This window comes from Megalobrama amblycephala, linkage group LG14 (assembly GCF_018812025.1).
Source record: "Megalobrama amblycephala isolate DHTTF-2021 linkage group LG14, ASM1881202v1, whole genome shotgun sequence".
NCBI classification, from domain to species: Eukaryota; Metazoa; Chordata; class Actinopteri; order Cypriniformes; family Xenocyprididae; genus Megalobrama; species Megalobrama amblycephala.
The window spans coordinates 22,051,201-22,067,883 of NC_063057.1; the positions used below are offsets into that span (position 1 = coordinate 22,051,201).

Below are 16,683 nucleotides of genomic sequence, written 5' to 3' on the forward strand. Positions count from 1 at the left end.
CCTCTTGATGTCCACACATCGTCGTAGATACTCTAGACTGTATCCTGATGCCGGAATAGGGACCTTATTGAGCCTCTTGGTTCTGTCACTCTTTGCAAGTGTGTAACCACCGGCTTCACTGAGTGGTGGGTAAGTTTTGTATAAATGTTCTGTGAGATAGGCATGATCACCCATGTTGTTCAGAAAGGTTATCATCTTCTTTCCTATACCACACCGTTCCAAAAAACGAGCCTCCTCAGGATTTGGCACAGCAACAGCATCAGGCTCTGGAAGGCACACAAATACATGTGTCCAGGGTACCTCCCTTTTTGTCTTCCGGGATATGCCTCTCCATCCTCCAAAAGGCAAATTGTTTGGTCTTAAAAGGCGAGCAAGATTGGCTTAAATCTCATCATCCCTGTGGGTGTTTAGCGAAAGACAAGCAGAGGAGGATGGCCAGGATGCAGGCGCTGGGGCAGAGGACAACGAGTGGTATGGAAGCGATGGCACAGAGGTTGACTGGGATGTTGAAGGTTGTGCAGTGGAAAATGATTGTGAATGGTATGGAAGCAATGGCAGAGACGAGGATGGCCTGGATGCAGAGGGCGGGCCAGAGGACGATGAGTGGTATGGGAGCAATGGCACAGAGGAGGTTGGCAGGGATGAAGGAGGTAGTGCAGAGGTGGTGTTTGCCAACCGGTCAGCTAGCAGAGAGGTTGTTCTCCTGCATATGCTGCAGCAACTGTTGAATATCATCTGTGCTCCTAAGATAGTTATTAAAAAAAAAAAAAGATTAAATAAACATGAAATTTTAGGTATATTATTCCAATTCCAGAATGGGTACCCCAGGAGTGGGGGTTGCTGTATTGACAGAACTGTATTTTTTTTAAGTCTAATTAAAAAAAAAAAAAAAAAAGGGTTTCTAGAGTTCGCGACAACTGGCGCAGAGAGATGTCGTTTATGCAGCTTTTTAAAAACTCTACAAGTCGCAAACAATGCTCCATTTCTTTGAGACGAAATCGGTCGTAGATTGGTTAGCATACACTTCAGCTAGATCTAGCATTTGCTCTAGTAACAATGCAGACAAATTAAAAAACTAACGTTACCGAAGTTCATGGAAGCTTTACTGATCGCTGATTCAGTAAAAAAATAAAGCCAAATCTTGTGAAATTAAATCAATATGCCTACCACAACTTAAGGTAGTATATAGATTTATCAAGACTGCAAATAAGCCTACATTTTACATTTCGGACCGTATCCTATTTTTATTACTTCACATTTCCAGTGCAAGTGAAATTGTCAGCTCAATAAGCCTAAAAAACAAAACAAAAAAAACACCGACACTATGACCATAATAGGCCTAACGTTACACGTTTCCTATTAGGCTTATTCAATACTCATTAGTAAACTACAAAGCTCAAAACTCACAGGTTCGTGGTTCTATCTCCCATTATTTGGTTCAGATGGCTGACAAGACATGAAATGGCGGTAGTCCACTCTCTCTTTGCTATTTTTTGGCGGTATGCGAAGACCCACCCACGTCTCTGATCGTGGCGACAGCGGAATATGGTAGTTGAAACGTAGCCGAATTACAGGAAGAGATAACTCTGCATTCGGGGTCAGTGTATCTTTGGCCAATCAATTTTCCTTTCATAAACAGGTTAAAAAAAAACGAGTATATAGATATATAGTCATTCTAGAATTGGGGGTACATCGAGTCTCCCAGATAAACCCATTTAAATAAACGTTTTAATAAATTTTGAATAACACAGTTATTACACTATCACTAAAAACAATGCTTCATGTATACTTAGGAATACAATGTAATGGGGAAATATTAACTAAATGACTCCCACTGGACCCATTATTGAATGACTCCGCCTCCTGATTCATTCAACTTGAATTATCATGAAACAATTAAGTCTAATTTAAGTATTTTTTTGTTCACACTCTTAAGTTATATAAACAGTTGCATAGAATATATTTTCTGTATTATTTGTAATTTAATAAATAAATTTAGTGTCTGTCCCCACATTCTGGTCAACGGTTCCCTAGGTTGTAAAAAACAAAAACAAAAAAAAAAAAACACCTCCAAAGCATTTGTAGAAAAAGCATGTGACCAAGGGATGCCACTTCCTCTGGTGGGAAACTCTGGAAAGCGTGAAGCATTTCATTATTCTCTCATTAATATGTACAAGATGTTTAGTATACACCAACAGTAGATTAATTATAGGTTTATAGTTGTAAGAAGCTGAGGGAGGGGTAATAGCCAAAATAGTTGAGTTTAAAATATAGCCTACCTGTCAAAATCACAGAAATCAGCTGGATCACGTAACTTCTTGCTGAAGAAAATCTAATTTTCATACGTCACATATTCCTTGCCAAGCTGGAGAAACCAAGCATGACATTTGGGTGCTCATTGTCAGAAAAAAATAATTTTAAACATTAGTAAGCAGCAGTACCTTGACTGTGGATCCACAGCTGTTGATTGGAAAAGATAAGAAAGCCCTGGTGTTGTCAGTCTCTTTGGGTCCACAGTTTTTGTCTACCAGGTTGGTTCTAAGAGGAAGAAGACCGGAGGCATATCAGCAAATAACATCACCTGCCAATCTGAAGTGGCTGAGGCATAGGCCTGAATAAAGCACACCGTTTAAACCGCTAGTTAGCATACATACTTATTTGATGCATGTTATCCAACTGCAGGTGACAAATTCCGGACCCACTTTATATTAAGTGGCCTTAACTACTATGTACTTACATTTAAATTAATAATTTGATACAATGCACTTATTGTGTACATACATGTTTTTACGTTGTACTTATATTTTAACAACACCTGCATGTAATTACATCTGTAATTAATTTTTGTAATTACATTTATAATTACACTGTTGACCCATCCCTTACACCTTACCCCTACTCTTAAACCTGCCCAAACCACCAAAGCTTTCCCTAACCTTACCCTTATCCACCTCAATAGCAGCAAAAGTGTTTTGCAATTCAATATGAACCCAATAAGTACATTGTACTTATTTTTTGATGTAAGTACATAGTAGTTAAGGCCACTTAATATAAAGTGGGACCCAAATTCCACACATTTCCCAGAAGACCGTGTCAAACATACCATTTTGACAACAGCATCCCAGTCATCATTCGTTGTCCCAGTTGGACAGGCCACATCACTCCCCACAGACACCTACAGAGAAAGAGTTAGTAAACATCTCATTTCACATATTTTACCTAAGGTGCAACAAAGCTTACTTCCATGTAGTTGACCTCACAGGTGACCTCTCTGGGAGACCAGGGGGAGAGAGGGAGAAAAGGTATTGTTCAAAGCATAGGTGACTGCCTTTCCTTTGGGTGTCACAATCAAGTTGAATTTGAACACTACTGTACATCCTCCTGAAATATCCAGTAAAATAAAATGCAACATATTAAACAGTTTTGTATGCCATTTGTACGGACCTTGCGGTCAGTGTGGCAGCTGAAGTAAGAGGCTTGGAGCGCCACATGTTCCCATGGAGTGAAAACACTGACGCTGTAGACACACTTTGCTGCACACTGCTCTTTTATGGGGTACACACTGGTCTTGTCTGAAAGACAAGTCACTAGTTTTGCCTGCACAAACACAATTTTCATAGCCTGACGTGGTCATACTCAATTCTAGTTCGAATAGTCTGATACTGCTCCATTGGGCTTTGATTATGGGGGCGTATTTCAACCGATCCAGGAAAGACCTCAATTGGATAGACCTACAACCAATCAGAGCTACAGAGTAAGTGACGTATGTTGAGCGACGCATAGTTGTCAACAGAACTCTTCTTAGCGACCATCGGGGCCAGCTGATAAATCAAACTTTTGCAGAATCCCGTAGGAAGGACGGCAAAGACATCTTTCCCATCGACAAATGCCTTGATCGCGGTCCTCTGTTCCTCTTTTAAAATTAATGCGCTGCCGATATCTTCTATAACGGACGCGATGGCGGAATCTACACATCTCAGTTCTTCAACAACAGCCATCATTGTTGTAAACTAATTGACCTTTTGCAAGACTCGCCCCCCTTAGTTACTGTTGCTTTGTCCGACAAGCCGTAGCGCTGTCACGCCACACAGAGTGGAAAATACATCGCGGAGCAAAGAGGAAACTGACAACACGTCGACAGACAAGACAGAGCAGGTTACTTATGATATTAAACAGAGCCCCAGCTTTCAAACTGTGTAGTTAATAAAAACCGTTTTGTGGCTCTTTAATGTGTTGTGACCATGATCTTGACAGATTGCTGTAGCGCCTCGGCTCAAGAGGCTCGTGAACCGATCATCTCTTCCTACTAGTCCATTTATAGCATCAAATAAACATGAGAATGAATGTTGTTTCAAACGCGGAAAGACGTCAATATGCACAATTTTTCAAGTTTAACTCCACCGATGTTAATCTTCTAACTCCTGACTGCTTTGTCGGACAAAATGGCGGATGCGGCGTTCTGATTGGTTAGATCCCTTGTCAATCAAACTCCCCAAGCGCTCTTTGATGACGTGGCTGATTACGTTTCTGGTGATAATCTGTCAATCATCGCCCTGACAATGTGATTGGTCCGAACAGTTTCTGTTCGGGCATAATTACTCCTCTACGGATCGAGTCCAGACCGAACTCCCCGACCTCAAAATGTTGTGGGCGGGTCTAAGTTCGGCTGGCATCCAGGCTACAATTTTCACTCTTTATTCAGTGAAATATTTTAATCAGATTTACTAAGAAGTAAAAACATGCCAGGTCAGTCCTAAGAAATAAAGAAAGTGTTGATTAGCCACTGTAGGTTAAGAGTGGTGTTTTCTGACCCCTAGTTTTTTGTGAAGCTGTGCAGGACTTACCAACAGATTTAAAGGAAGGTTCATTGCCAGTGCAGAAGAGATCAACAGCTATCGTGAAGTAACCCATTATAAAGAAGGTCTGCATGAATAAATGGGTTGAAATTGAAATATATGTGCTAGTAAGGACTAACGGGCGTGTGTTTAAGCAGACACTTTAAATCATTGGGAATATGATCACATTTCAGAGTTGTTCACACATACAGGAGCAAGGTCACACTGTTAAGACAAAATCATGTATTAAAAATGCATGTATAAATTGAAACCATGTGCACTAATGGCAACCAGCAGCTTGTAAATTGCCATGATCCCACACCTTACCTAAAGGCAAAACCCAAAATCCATAGCCACTGAGGTGTTGGCAGTGTGCAAACTACACCTGCTAACCAACACAAACTTAAGTGAACCATGCACTTGCTTTTTCTGTATATCCTGGCCAAACTGACACTATCCGCTTACATATATTTATATATAATCTATTTTTAATCTCTATAATACAAATGTATAATTCAGATTTTGATCTCCATATCCATTTACATATATTATATATATCTTCCAAGGGGTTTTTTCCCTCCTAGGACTTTTTTCCCAGTGTTAGCACGCTGGGTTTTCTCCTAGGGGTTTTTTTCCACCCCTGGGAGTCAGCCGACATTGGCTTAATGTAGCACCATCTTGTATATGTTACATATTACCACGCTTGCTTGTACAGCTCATTTTTAACCACTTCTCTTTTTTTCTGTGCTTCTAATATGTAAAGCTGCTTTGAAACAATTACCAATTGTAAAAAGCGCTATATAAATAAATTTGACTTGACTTGACTTGACTTGACTATGTGCTGCTGCCTGCTACACACCACTTTTTATAAGTAGCCTAAGTTTCTCTACCCATGAGGTTTAAAGGCAACTCTAAACTCATGAACTGTAACTGATTGAAAGAAACCTTTTTTGCTAATGAGCTACGCGTGTAGCTGTAACACCTGAAGGCCTGTGGTTGGATGGAATACCCTGACGAATGCCCTGACTTATCAAAGCTGGTGTGTGTAGCAGACAGCTGATGTCAGTGGCTTTTATGATTTTCGTTAGGTAAGTTTATTTAGTTGTAACACAACCCACTCAGTTTTAAATTGTGCTGACATTTTAGCATGCAAGACAAATGCTTTTGTCTTTCAGTGTTGCCGTAGCCTAGTTTTTTTTTTTTTTTTATGTGTGGTCAGCTGTAGAATGTGTTAACTTTCCTGAAGGTAAGTGACGATAGAGTAACATGATTTATTGATTTTTCTTTTTTTTCTTTTTTGTGTAGTAGGCTACACTGCTATACTCTCAGAAATATGAAGAAATTGAAGACAGCTGGTTCAAAACCCCAGAAAGTATTAGATAGGCTAGGGATAAGATATGATTTAACAAAAAATATCTGCTGTTTAAAAAATTCAACACAACAAAAGTACTTATACACAAAGAAAGTACACAGACTGTTGCATACAGAGACTTATACTAGCCAACAATATTGCAATACAACGGGTTAACACAATAGTCTCATAAGTGCAGTAAGAGTAAATTAACTCTTATCAAAATAAAATCATTGTAAAGACAATGAAAAATGTAATTTACATGTGTGTGTGGTTTACCCCCTCTGTCTACACCCTCTCTTTCCTCTTTGTATTGATGTCTGATTAAGGACCAAAATGCCCCCCAAAAATCCGTAAACTTAACTTGTACTTATGAAAAATCATTCCTTAGTGTCTACTGCTGCGTCTCTTGGTCTCTTTTCCCTTTATTTATTTATTTATTTATTTTTATTTGGTTTTGTTTTTGGAAAATGTATCAATGTTGTACTCAGTGTTCAATCAGATAGGCTATTATTATTATTAATTTATAATTGTATGTATATACTTATATACATATAAATATTTCTTAAATATATACATGCATGTGTCTGTATTTATTAATCGTTTTATAGGCCTACGAGCAAGGATGCAAACAACAACCGTATAAGAATGTGTTTGTTATAACAAGCACTCTTGACAATTTGTGAATAAATTCCCTTACAATTAAATTTTGATGTTGGGGTGTAAGCTACATTTTCTTCGAAGTCTAATCCTTATACGTGCGGTTGGTTGAGGAAGGCAAATTAATTGTAGGTCCTAATATTAACTTAATAATACTACCATTATAATAATTGTAGCGGACCCCGCTCTAATGATGGTCAACTTTGTTGATGTTTTATGAAGTTTATTGCTTCCGTTTCATCTCAGAAACTCACCATAAGAGGTCAACAAAGCACAAGAAGTGCACATTAACAGCAGCCCATTCCCTCTCTCTATTGTATTATCATCTGCTTACACAAATTACAAAAAAAACCCCACTCATTACAACTAACAGTAAACAAATGTATACAAGACTTATGCCTTTTCGGTGGGTGCATTAAACGTGCAAACTTTAGATCTATATTAAAGAAAAAAAGTGAAAACGAGCCAATTATCCAGATAAAGTCTTTGGTCATACACAGAACCATTGGGTGAAGTAGTTATAGATGTTTTATCATGAATAAAACACAGCTGTTCAATATCAGAATCACTTCGTCACATCACTAACAGCACATGTGCCGTAGTGAGTGAAATTATTAACAGTGTAGTCCAGACAGTCAAGACAAGACAGTGTATCAGTTACAATTTTACAACTTACAATTTTTACAATGTATAGATATACAATATACAGTATATGCTTAACATGCGTACTTAAAAGGTTTACAGTGCACATTATACACAATATAAACAATATATGAAATTACAGCTTATACATGTACAGAATACACAATGCAGTATGATGAGCATTGTTTTGGCCAGTCAGAATCAAGGACCGGAACTAACCGTTTTGTTTATGTGTCAATAAAATCTGAAATTAAAATCAACTTTTTAATTTTCCAAAGTTTTGGGTGAATATTGATTTTTAATGGATGGACAGAAATCTTTCAGATTTCATTAACAATAACCTTATTTGTGTTTCAAAGATGAATGAATGACTTCAACATTGTAAGTGATTACAGAATTACATTTTTTGGGTGACCTAACTCCTTAATGCTCTGAACATTTTATTGCATAAAATAGCTTCTGGACGTACTCATAATGTCTTTTTTTTTTTTTAGATGGAGAATTGTGATCCATGGGGGGATAGATGGGTACAGTAGGAAAATCATGTACCTGCATGCAAGTGACAACAAAAGAGCCTTGACTGTTCTTTCTTCATTTGTTGGTGCTGTGCAACTCTTTGGGGTACCTGAAAGAGTGCGTAGTGATAAAGGTGGAGAGAATGTTGAGGTGGCACGCTTTATGCTTGGTATTTCTTGAATAGTGTAATTTTAGCATTGAAAACACTAGTTTTTTCCTCTAGATACATACTGTATGTAGAATCATAATAAAACACAGCCCTGTTTCATAATTGCTTAATTTTCTTTTCTCATTTAGAAAGATTCATCACTGGACGCAGCGTGCATAATCAGCGTATTGAGAGATGTTTGGTGCGCAGTGACAGTCAACTATCACTCTGCACTCCAACATCTCTCCAGCACCGGTGCTCTCAATCCTGATAATGAACTTGATGTAATTTGCCTTCATTATGTGATGCTCCCAAGAATAAATATGCATCTCCAGCATGGGATCAGCATGGGATCGGCATCCACTATCCACAGAGCATGGGAGGTCACCACAGCAATTATGGATTGAAGGGCAGTTACGGAACAGCAACCAAATTTGTGACCCCACTGTCTGAGCAGGTAGTATGTTAATGAAGCTATTTTAAAATGTCAACGAAAAACAATAGTCCTGTAATATAACACACAACCTCTAGTGTGAAATTACCATGCAAGTTAACTTAAATTTGAAGAAACCGATCGCCTTAAACCAATTAAAGTAAAAATTAGTATTAGTAATGTATCATGGCTGTGAAATTAGCGAGTAGGCTACCCTAGGGCTACAATATATATATATATAAGGCTACCCATATATATAACCATCAGGATAGCATATATTAGCATCTAGTTGGCGACCTGCAATATACGCGGGACTGCTTTTCCAAAGCAATGCAGGTGTAAATCGGCTTCTCGCTATCTCCACACACAGCTCACGCTGAAAAGCAACGCAATGCCAAACGCTGCTCGTCCTGCACTGTCACCGTCACTGTGAGTGAGTAACTGTTAACTTATAGCCTATATTTGTATCAATCCTCAGGTGTCAACAAACGCACCGGCGTGTTTTGCTGGATTTTGTCAGTGTCACATAGAGAGAGAATTATTAATTTATTTGTTTGTTTCACATTAGGTTACAATTATCGCACTTATATCACCATAATTTTTTTAGTATAAATAAAAAAATAAAAATTCACGCCCGGCAGCGCCCTATTAGTAGGTCTATATGCATGCAAAATACTATGTATATTCAGAAATGTCAACGAATAAAATTATCTGGTCATGAGTACAATCGCCTCCGTGGAAGAGCGCCTTTCGCTGCTTAGAGACAATGGGCGCGTATTTGGATTTTTATATGACATCGCATCTCTCAAAGAAAAGGAGAATAGAATAGTTCTTCAGGATTGCTAGGACTGGAAAAGGCCCTGACTCATGGAGACTCGCGGGATGTTGATGGGCATGAATTGTTTGAAGAGTTGACTGTTTTGGGCAGATGCCTGGTTGCTGGATCTAAACCACTGGATGCGCTTAAATTCATCTGTGAAAAGGGATGGAATAAATTTTTCCAAATGTTTTTGTAGCATTGAGAGTGCTTCTCACTCTCCCCGTCACTGTGAGCTCTGGAGAACGCAGTTTCTCAAAGCTTAAACTGATAAAAATGATCTCCGAAGTACAAGTTAAACTCGAGGACGCAATCAAAGCGTTTGTCGCTGCGAAAGCCCGACGCGCACGCTTCTGAAATGTAGGTGTGTAAACGTGTATCAGTCAAGAAAAAATCGAAACCTCCAGTTTTGTGAGCTAGAAAGTTGTGTGCATATGTTTAGTTTTATTCTGTACACTATCTATTAGCCTATAAAACAGAAAGTATATGCAGCTGTTGCATTGTGTACCTTTTTCACCTTTTTGCAGAATGAAAAAAAAAAACTCTGAAAACATGCCTGCACGTTTTTATTTTAGTGTAATTTCATAGATAATTTTTTTTTTTTACATGCATCTTAAGGATCCCTAATTTTGAATGTGAGGTGGAGGCGGCACGATCGTGCTCTGCCTAGAGCGGCATTTGAGCTTGCGCCGGCCCTGTGTACAGTATAAAATAAAACTTACCATTTTACAAAAGGGAGGGAAACGACGCATAGCAACGACGTGGAAGACGACACATAGTAAGACACAGGGTAACGACGCATAGTAACGACATGGAAGACAACACATAGTAACGACAGAGGGAAACGACGCATAGCAACGACATGGAAGACGACACATAGTAACGACATGGAAGACGACACATAGTAAGACACAGGGTAACGACGCATAGCAACGACATGGAATACGACACATAGTAACGACATGGAAGACGACACATAGTAACGTCAGAGGGAAACGACGCATAGTAACGACATGGAAGACGACATGATGTTTTATTAAACAAAGTTCGGGAGGAACAGGTGCAGATAATTAACCAAACTAGCCCAGGTGGAGAACATTCAGTTAATCAATGCAATCATGACAAGAGGTATAAATACAGCAGACTTACCTCTGTTCGTCTGACAGTTCATTCAGCATTTTGGTTTGACCGTCTTGCTACCAATGTCTCAGCTCCAGCTTTTCCCATCCGTCGACGAGTCCGACTTCTCTCCGGATCCAGCACCGCCAACTGCCGGCCCCAGGACCACTCCTCCTCCTACCCGACATCACACCTGAACCCCAGGCTTTCTTCGCGTGGCCGCCGGCCAGCCACAATCAGCCTCCCGCTCACCTAGACGCCGACGCCTACCCATCGCCTCCACCTGAGAGAATGCCCAGTTCTCTCTCCGGCGTCCTCCTATCGTTCAGCCGTGCCAACGATTCCACCTATTGGGAAGTGGACAGTTTTGAGGCAAGCGCTGATTAATTCTGATGTGCAACGCAGAATGAACAAGGCAGATTTATACAAGCTGTATGTCACCCTTGCAATCAGCCAACCTCTCACCTAAGTCCACTCCAGCCTCCAAGGGCATCCAAACAGGCAAACTAAATCCCGTGAATGCCCAGAAATCGCCTCATCCAACTCCACCATCTTTCCCTCCCGCACCAAGGTCCGGCGCTCTGCGTGTGTCGGGCCGTGGTGCCGGGCCTTCAGCGAGCCTGGGCCGCGTCCCAGATTCCGCAGCATCAAGGCATTGTGCACCTTCCCGCTTCAGAGCAAGCTTTTCACCGCGGCTCTTCCCGCCGCAGCACACGCAGCCGGGCCCGCCGGCCCTCTTTCAGCCTCGCAGTTTTGTCCTCCTACTGTTTCTAACCCCTTTCCCTTTGCAGTGGCCTTTAGCTCCCGTAGTTGATGCCTAGCGCGAGATTGCCTCCATTAACGGCTCAAAGCATCCCATCACCTTTCCTGCGATTGCCGCAAACCCCTCCCTTTTTCAGTGGCCTGCAGCTCCAGCAGCACAAGCCAAGCGTGAGGCTGCCTCCGCTTCGCATCGCAGGCCTACACATCTCAGTCTTTCCCTCAATTTCCCTCTTTTTACTTCTCTCCAATTTCCTCCTCAAGCCCCACAGGCCGACTCAAGCGTGAGGCTGCCTCCGCCAAACAGTTCGCAGCCCCGGCTTCTCTTCCCTACAATCTTCTTCTACATTCTAAACCACAATATTCTCTGTTCACAGCAACTCCAATGCCCATCCCATCAAACGCAGTCGCCGCAGAACCACCTCCAGTGGCCCACAACATCCGAGCTCAGATCTTAGCAGGTGCGGACATAGATCTGGCTAACCTTCCTTTCCTCAGCTTCCAAGTAGGTGACTCTAACCTGCCAGATAGACTGTGGGGATTTTTCTGTCACGTTAAAAAACCAAAACATTCATACTTCACGTTTACTTTCTTTTTCCTGAATTTACTATTGCTTTCAGCCGTTTCACAGAAATTCATTTGTTCAGCATTCCCCCATAGGCGACGCGAACTGAATGACTACCTATCACTCATGGCTGAGCTTCGCGTTGTCCTATGGGGGAGGACATTTCTACACTTACCACAAGCTTTTCTCTGCCAAAATGCGCGGTCAGGGTCGCCCAGTGGAACCAGTGCCCTTACTGGGGTGCACTCGACCCTACACAGCAGAGTTTTCCTCGGCTGCAGGAACATTTCATGCGCTGTTTGCAGGTCAGTAGCTCATTCTACCATCGCATGCCCACAGATCAACCCCTCCATTCCCCACTGCCCTGACACAGCCTCTGTCAAATCCACCAGCTACGTTCCAAGACCAGCAAACATTAACCCATACAACTCCGACTTCAGACGCAGAACAGCATCTTCTGATAACAGACAGCCCTGCAATAACTTTAATATCGGCATATGCACCAGACAAAGATGTAGGTATTTGAACATCTGCAATTTTTGTGGCGGTGCTCATGCCCGTCCTGTATGTCCCGTGTCCAAAGCGGATAATAAAAAACCAAAAAATTACTTATCGACTCCTGTGAATATTTCTCGTCTATCTTTTGAACTTGCTCACCACCCGGACGCCGAATTCACTGATTATCTGCTGTCCGGTCTCAAACATGGTTTTAAACCCGGCGTGGAATGCCCGCTTTCCCAAAACATCATCTGTAATAATCTCCAATCCGCTCTCGCTGAGCCTGACACCGTAAACAACCGGATTAGAAAAGAAGTCGAGTCAGGTTTCATGATCGGCCCTTTTGACAACCCTCCATTCAACATTTTTCGCATCAGCCCTATTGGAGTGGCTACGAGAAACATTTTCAGGTAAGAAACGCCTCATAATCGATCTCTCAGCTCCACATAATTCTCTGTTCCCAAGCATAAATAGCTTGATTCCACTCGACGAATTCTCTCTCAAATACCACGACATAGATCATGCAATCGAAATGATAAAAATCGTAGGTCGGAGCGCTTGGCTCGCAAAAATCGACATCACGTCTGCTTTTAAAGTGATGCCCATTCATCCTGATTCATGGCACTTATTCGGGGTGCGCTGGCACGAGAAATTCTATTTCGCTGTTCGCTTAACGTTTGGATGCAAAAGCAGCCCCAAAATTTTCGACATGCTATCAGAAGCGGTCTGCTGGATTCTGTCGAACAATTACGCAATCCCTCACCTCATTCACCTGCTAGACGATTTTCTAATCATTTCGCCTCCCAACGCCATTCCAGCGGCCCATATCCTTACGGTTCAAAACGTTTTTTCTGAGCTTGGAATTCCCATCGCCCAGGAAAAAACGATGGGTCCCGCCACATCCATCGAATTCCTTGGAATTAATTTGGATTCAGTTAAATACCAAGCTTCCCTGCCCAAGGAAAAAATCGATAGGATTATCCTCGTCTCTTCTACCCTTTTAGACAGTTCAAATTGTTCCAATCGCGAACTCCTGTCCCTGCTCGGTCACTTAAACTTCGCCATGCGCATCATCCCACAAGGCCGCCCGTTCATCGCGCACCTCCTCTCACTCGCCTCCTCGGTTCACGCGCTAGAGGACTTAATTTCCATAACTCAGGCGTGCCGCGATGAAATCAGGTTATGGATAACATTTCTTAAACAGTGGAATGGCCTATCTTTTTTCTATAATAATCTCGTCTCTTCCCCTGTGGATATCCAGCTGTTCACAGATGCAGCCCCCTCAATAGGCTTTGGAGGTTTTTTACCAAGGACGCTGGTTCGCGTCACCATGGCCCCCTCAATTCCAGGACATACCACAGTCCTCAGCGCTATTCGAGCTCTATCCTCTTGTAGTAGCAGCCTTCCTGTGGGGGAAAGAATGGACGGCTAACAGTATTTTAGTGCACTGTGACAACGAAGCTACAGTCCAGTGCATTAATAAAGGCCGTTCCAATTCACTCGCTTTAATGCCTTTTTTAAGATGTCTAATCTGGATCTTAGCATGTGACCAATTTATCATAATTGCGAAACATGTCCCCGGGTCAGAAAACAAAATCGCTGATTCTCTGTCTCGCTTTCTGTTTCAGAAATTCAGGATGCTGGCTCCAGAGGCAGACCAATTTCCAACTCCAGTACCTCACTTTTCAGAACTCATATTCCCGTAACCCACCCGCTAAAACCCCTCCTTGACGCGTCGCTCGACACAATCCTCCAAGCAGTCTCCCCGAGGACGCTGCAAGTCCTATGTGACAGCTTGGAGATGTTTTAAAGCATTCCACTTGTCATATAACACGCCGTTTCCCGATTTCTCTCTCCTTTCAATCACCTCTTTCATCTCATATCTCAACAGTGTCAAAGGGTTCCAAGTCGGGTCTATCAAAGGCTACTTGAGCGGCATCCAATTTTTTCACAAATTGATGTTTGGCACTCCCTCCACTGAGATTAATAATTCACAAACCTCCCTCCTAATCAAAGGGATTCAACGTTCCCAGCCCACCCGTCCCGACCCCAGACAACCCATAACAACTAGACATTCTCACAAAATGCATCCATACCCTCCGCTCAGGCTACCAACCTCTCATTTCCGCCCGCACACTTGACGCTATGTTTATTCTGGCCTTCTTCGGTTTTCTAAGATGCTCAGAACTCGCAATCACTTCCAAATTTCGATCCAAAAATTCACCCCACCATTGCAGACTTGTCTGTTCTCGATAATGATACAATCTCATATTTAATTAAACAAAGCAAGACAGACCAAGCTAAAAAAGGACACTTCATCTATATTTTCAACATTTCCTCACCAATCCAGCCATACCAGTCCATTTTCGCGTACCTCCAATTAAGAAGCTCTCAGGCTAAATCCCCCTACGAACCCCTTTTCTTAGACGACTCCGACAAACCTGTCACTCGCTTTTGGTTCCAAAAGCACCTCAAATCCATTCTCCAACAGTCAGGCATCCCAGCAAAAAACTACTCCAGCCACTCTTTCCGCATTGGAGCAGCAACCTCAGCAGCCCAAAAAGGCCTCTCCCAGCAGCAGATACAAACTCTTGGAAGATGGTCATCAGATGCTTTCCAAAGTTACATCAGAACCAACCGGTTCCACATTAAAAAAGTCCATCAAACCCTCATCGGTTAAAAAAAAAAAAAAAAACTTTCTCCATTCAGGGAGTATTGATCTCCCAGCAAATGCAATACTAACCCTCCTAGGTGAACACATGCTTTTCTATATCCATCCAGCGAGTATTGATCTCCCAGCGGATGTAATACTAACCCTTCTAGGTTAACATATGCTTTTCTTTATCCATCCAGCGAGTATTGATCTCCCAGCGGATGCAATGTTAACCCTCCTAGGTGAACATATGCTTTTCTTTATCCATCCAGCGAGTATTGATCTCCCAGCGGATGCAACGTTAACCCTCCCAGCGAGTATTGATCTCCCAGCGGACGCAGCGTAGCCCTTCCAGTTGGATGTCAGCTTTTCTTTCACCGTCCAGCGAGTATTGATCTCCCAGCGGACGCAGCGTAGCCCTTCCAGTTGGATGTCAGCTTTTCTTTCTCCGTCCAGCGAGTATTGATCTCCCAGCGGACGCAGCGTAGCCCTTCCAGTTGGACGTCAGCTCTTCTCTCTCCGTCCAGCGAGTATTGATCTCCCAGCGGACGCAGCGTAGCCCTTCCAGTTGGACGTCAGCTCTTCTCTCTCCGTCCAGCGAGTATTGATCTCCCAGCGGAGCAGCGATAGCCCTTCCTGTCAGGGTTCTGCCCTGACAGCCCTGTCTGTTTTGTCTTTGTTTAATGTCTCCATGTTTATGTTATGTCTGAGCACATGGCTTTGTCTGTGTTTGTGTCTGCCATGTGCTCCTCTGTTCCCTCCTCCTTGTTTGTCACCACGCCCCCTGGTCTAGTCATTGTTTAGTGTTTTCACCTGTTCCCTATCCTCCCTGCTCCCTTTCTTGTTGAGTCCTCGTTTGTCTAAGTGTTGTCACCTGTTCCTCATGTTCTTTGCCTCCTTTATATTGTGCACTCTTTCCCTCATGTCTTTGCCAGTTCGTTAAGCTTCGTGCCTGTGTTCTAGTCTTTTGTTTCACCTAAGCTCATAGCGTTTGTGTTGGAGATTCTCGTATCCCTTTTTGCCTTTGTTGTCTTCCCTGTTCCAGACCATCTAACCACCTGTCTCATCTAGTCCTGGTAGTGTCTCTTGTCTCCCCCTGTCCTGTCCTACAGACTGAGGATCCCTGTGGCTGCTCTGTCTCCCCCCCCAAGCAGCAAGACCGGTTCAGTGCCTGATCGTATCTGATGGTTCTAACTACTTAAGCGGTTTGATCCTGTCTGGCTCCTGCTACATCTTTGGGCCTCATACTGCACACCTGCCAATGCCCACCGGCCTGCTTACTACCTGGGCTGTTCTCAGTGGCCGTTCCCTCAGCGTGCTCGTCTTTGTGTCGCACCCCCTTCCTATTGTATGGACTGTGTTCACCTCCACACCCTCTATATTCCAAGTTTGTCAATAAACCTGTAAAACTCATCCTGCGTTTGAGTCCTCCCTCACAGATCCCTGACACTTCCAGTAGGACATCAGCTTTTCTTTCTCCGTCCAGCGAGTATTGATCTCAGCAGTCACTGCAAAAGCTCTCCTGGTAGAGTTTCCCCGTACCTGTCCGCTGCCGTGAGTATTGAGTATCACCGTGCATTCTAAATTCTTTCATCCTGCAGGCGGCCGACAGGGCCTGTTCACCCGACTTCACAAGCTGCTCCCGTTGAAGACTCTATAGGCCCTTTAGGCCGGTTGTTGAACCTCA

General features: G+C 42.6%; 1 long non-coding RNA gene across 1 annotated transcript; it reads right to left on the bottom strand.

The window, feature by feature from the left end:
- Positions 1–918: 918 nt before the first annotated feature.
- Positions 919–2,671, bottom strand: LOC125246059. Its single transcript, XR_007179704.1, has 3 exons — positions 2,442–2,671; positions 2,280–2,365; positions 919–2,130 (listed from the first exon to the last, which is right to left on the bottom strand). It is a non-coding gene; the product is annotated as an uncharacterized LOC125246059 (long non-coding RNA).
- Positions 2,672–16,683: the final 14,012 nt, after the last annotated feature.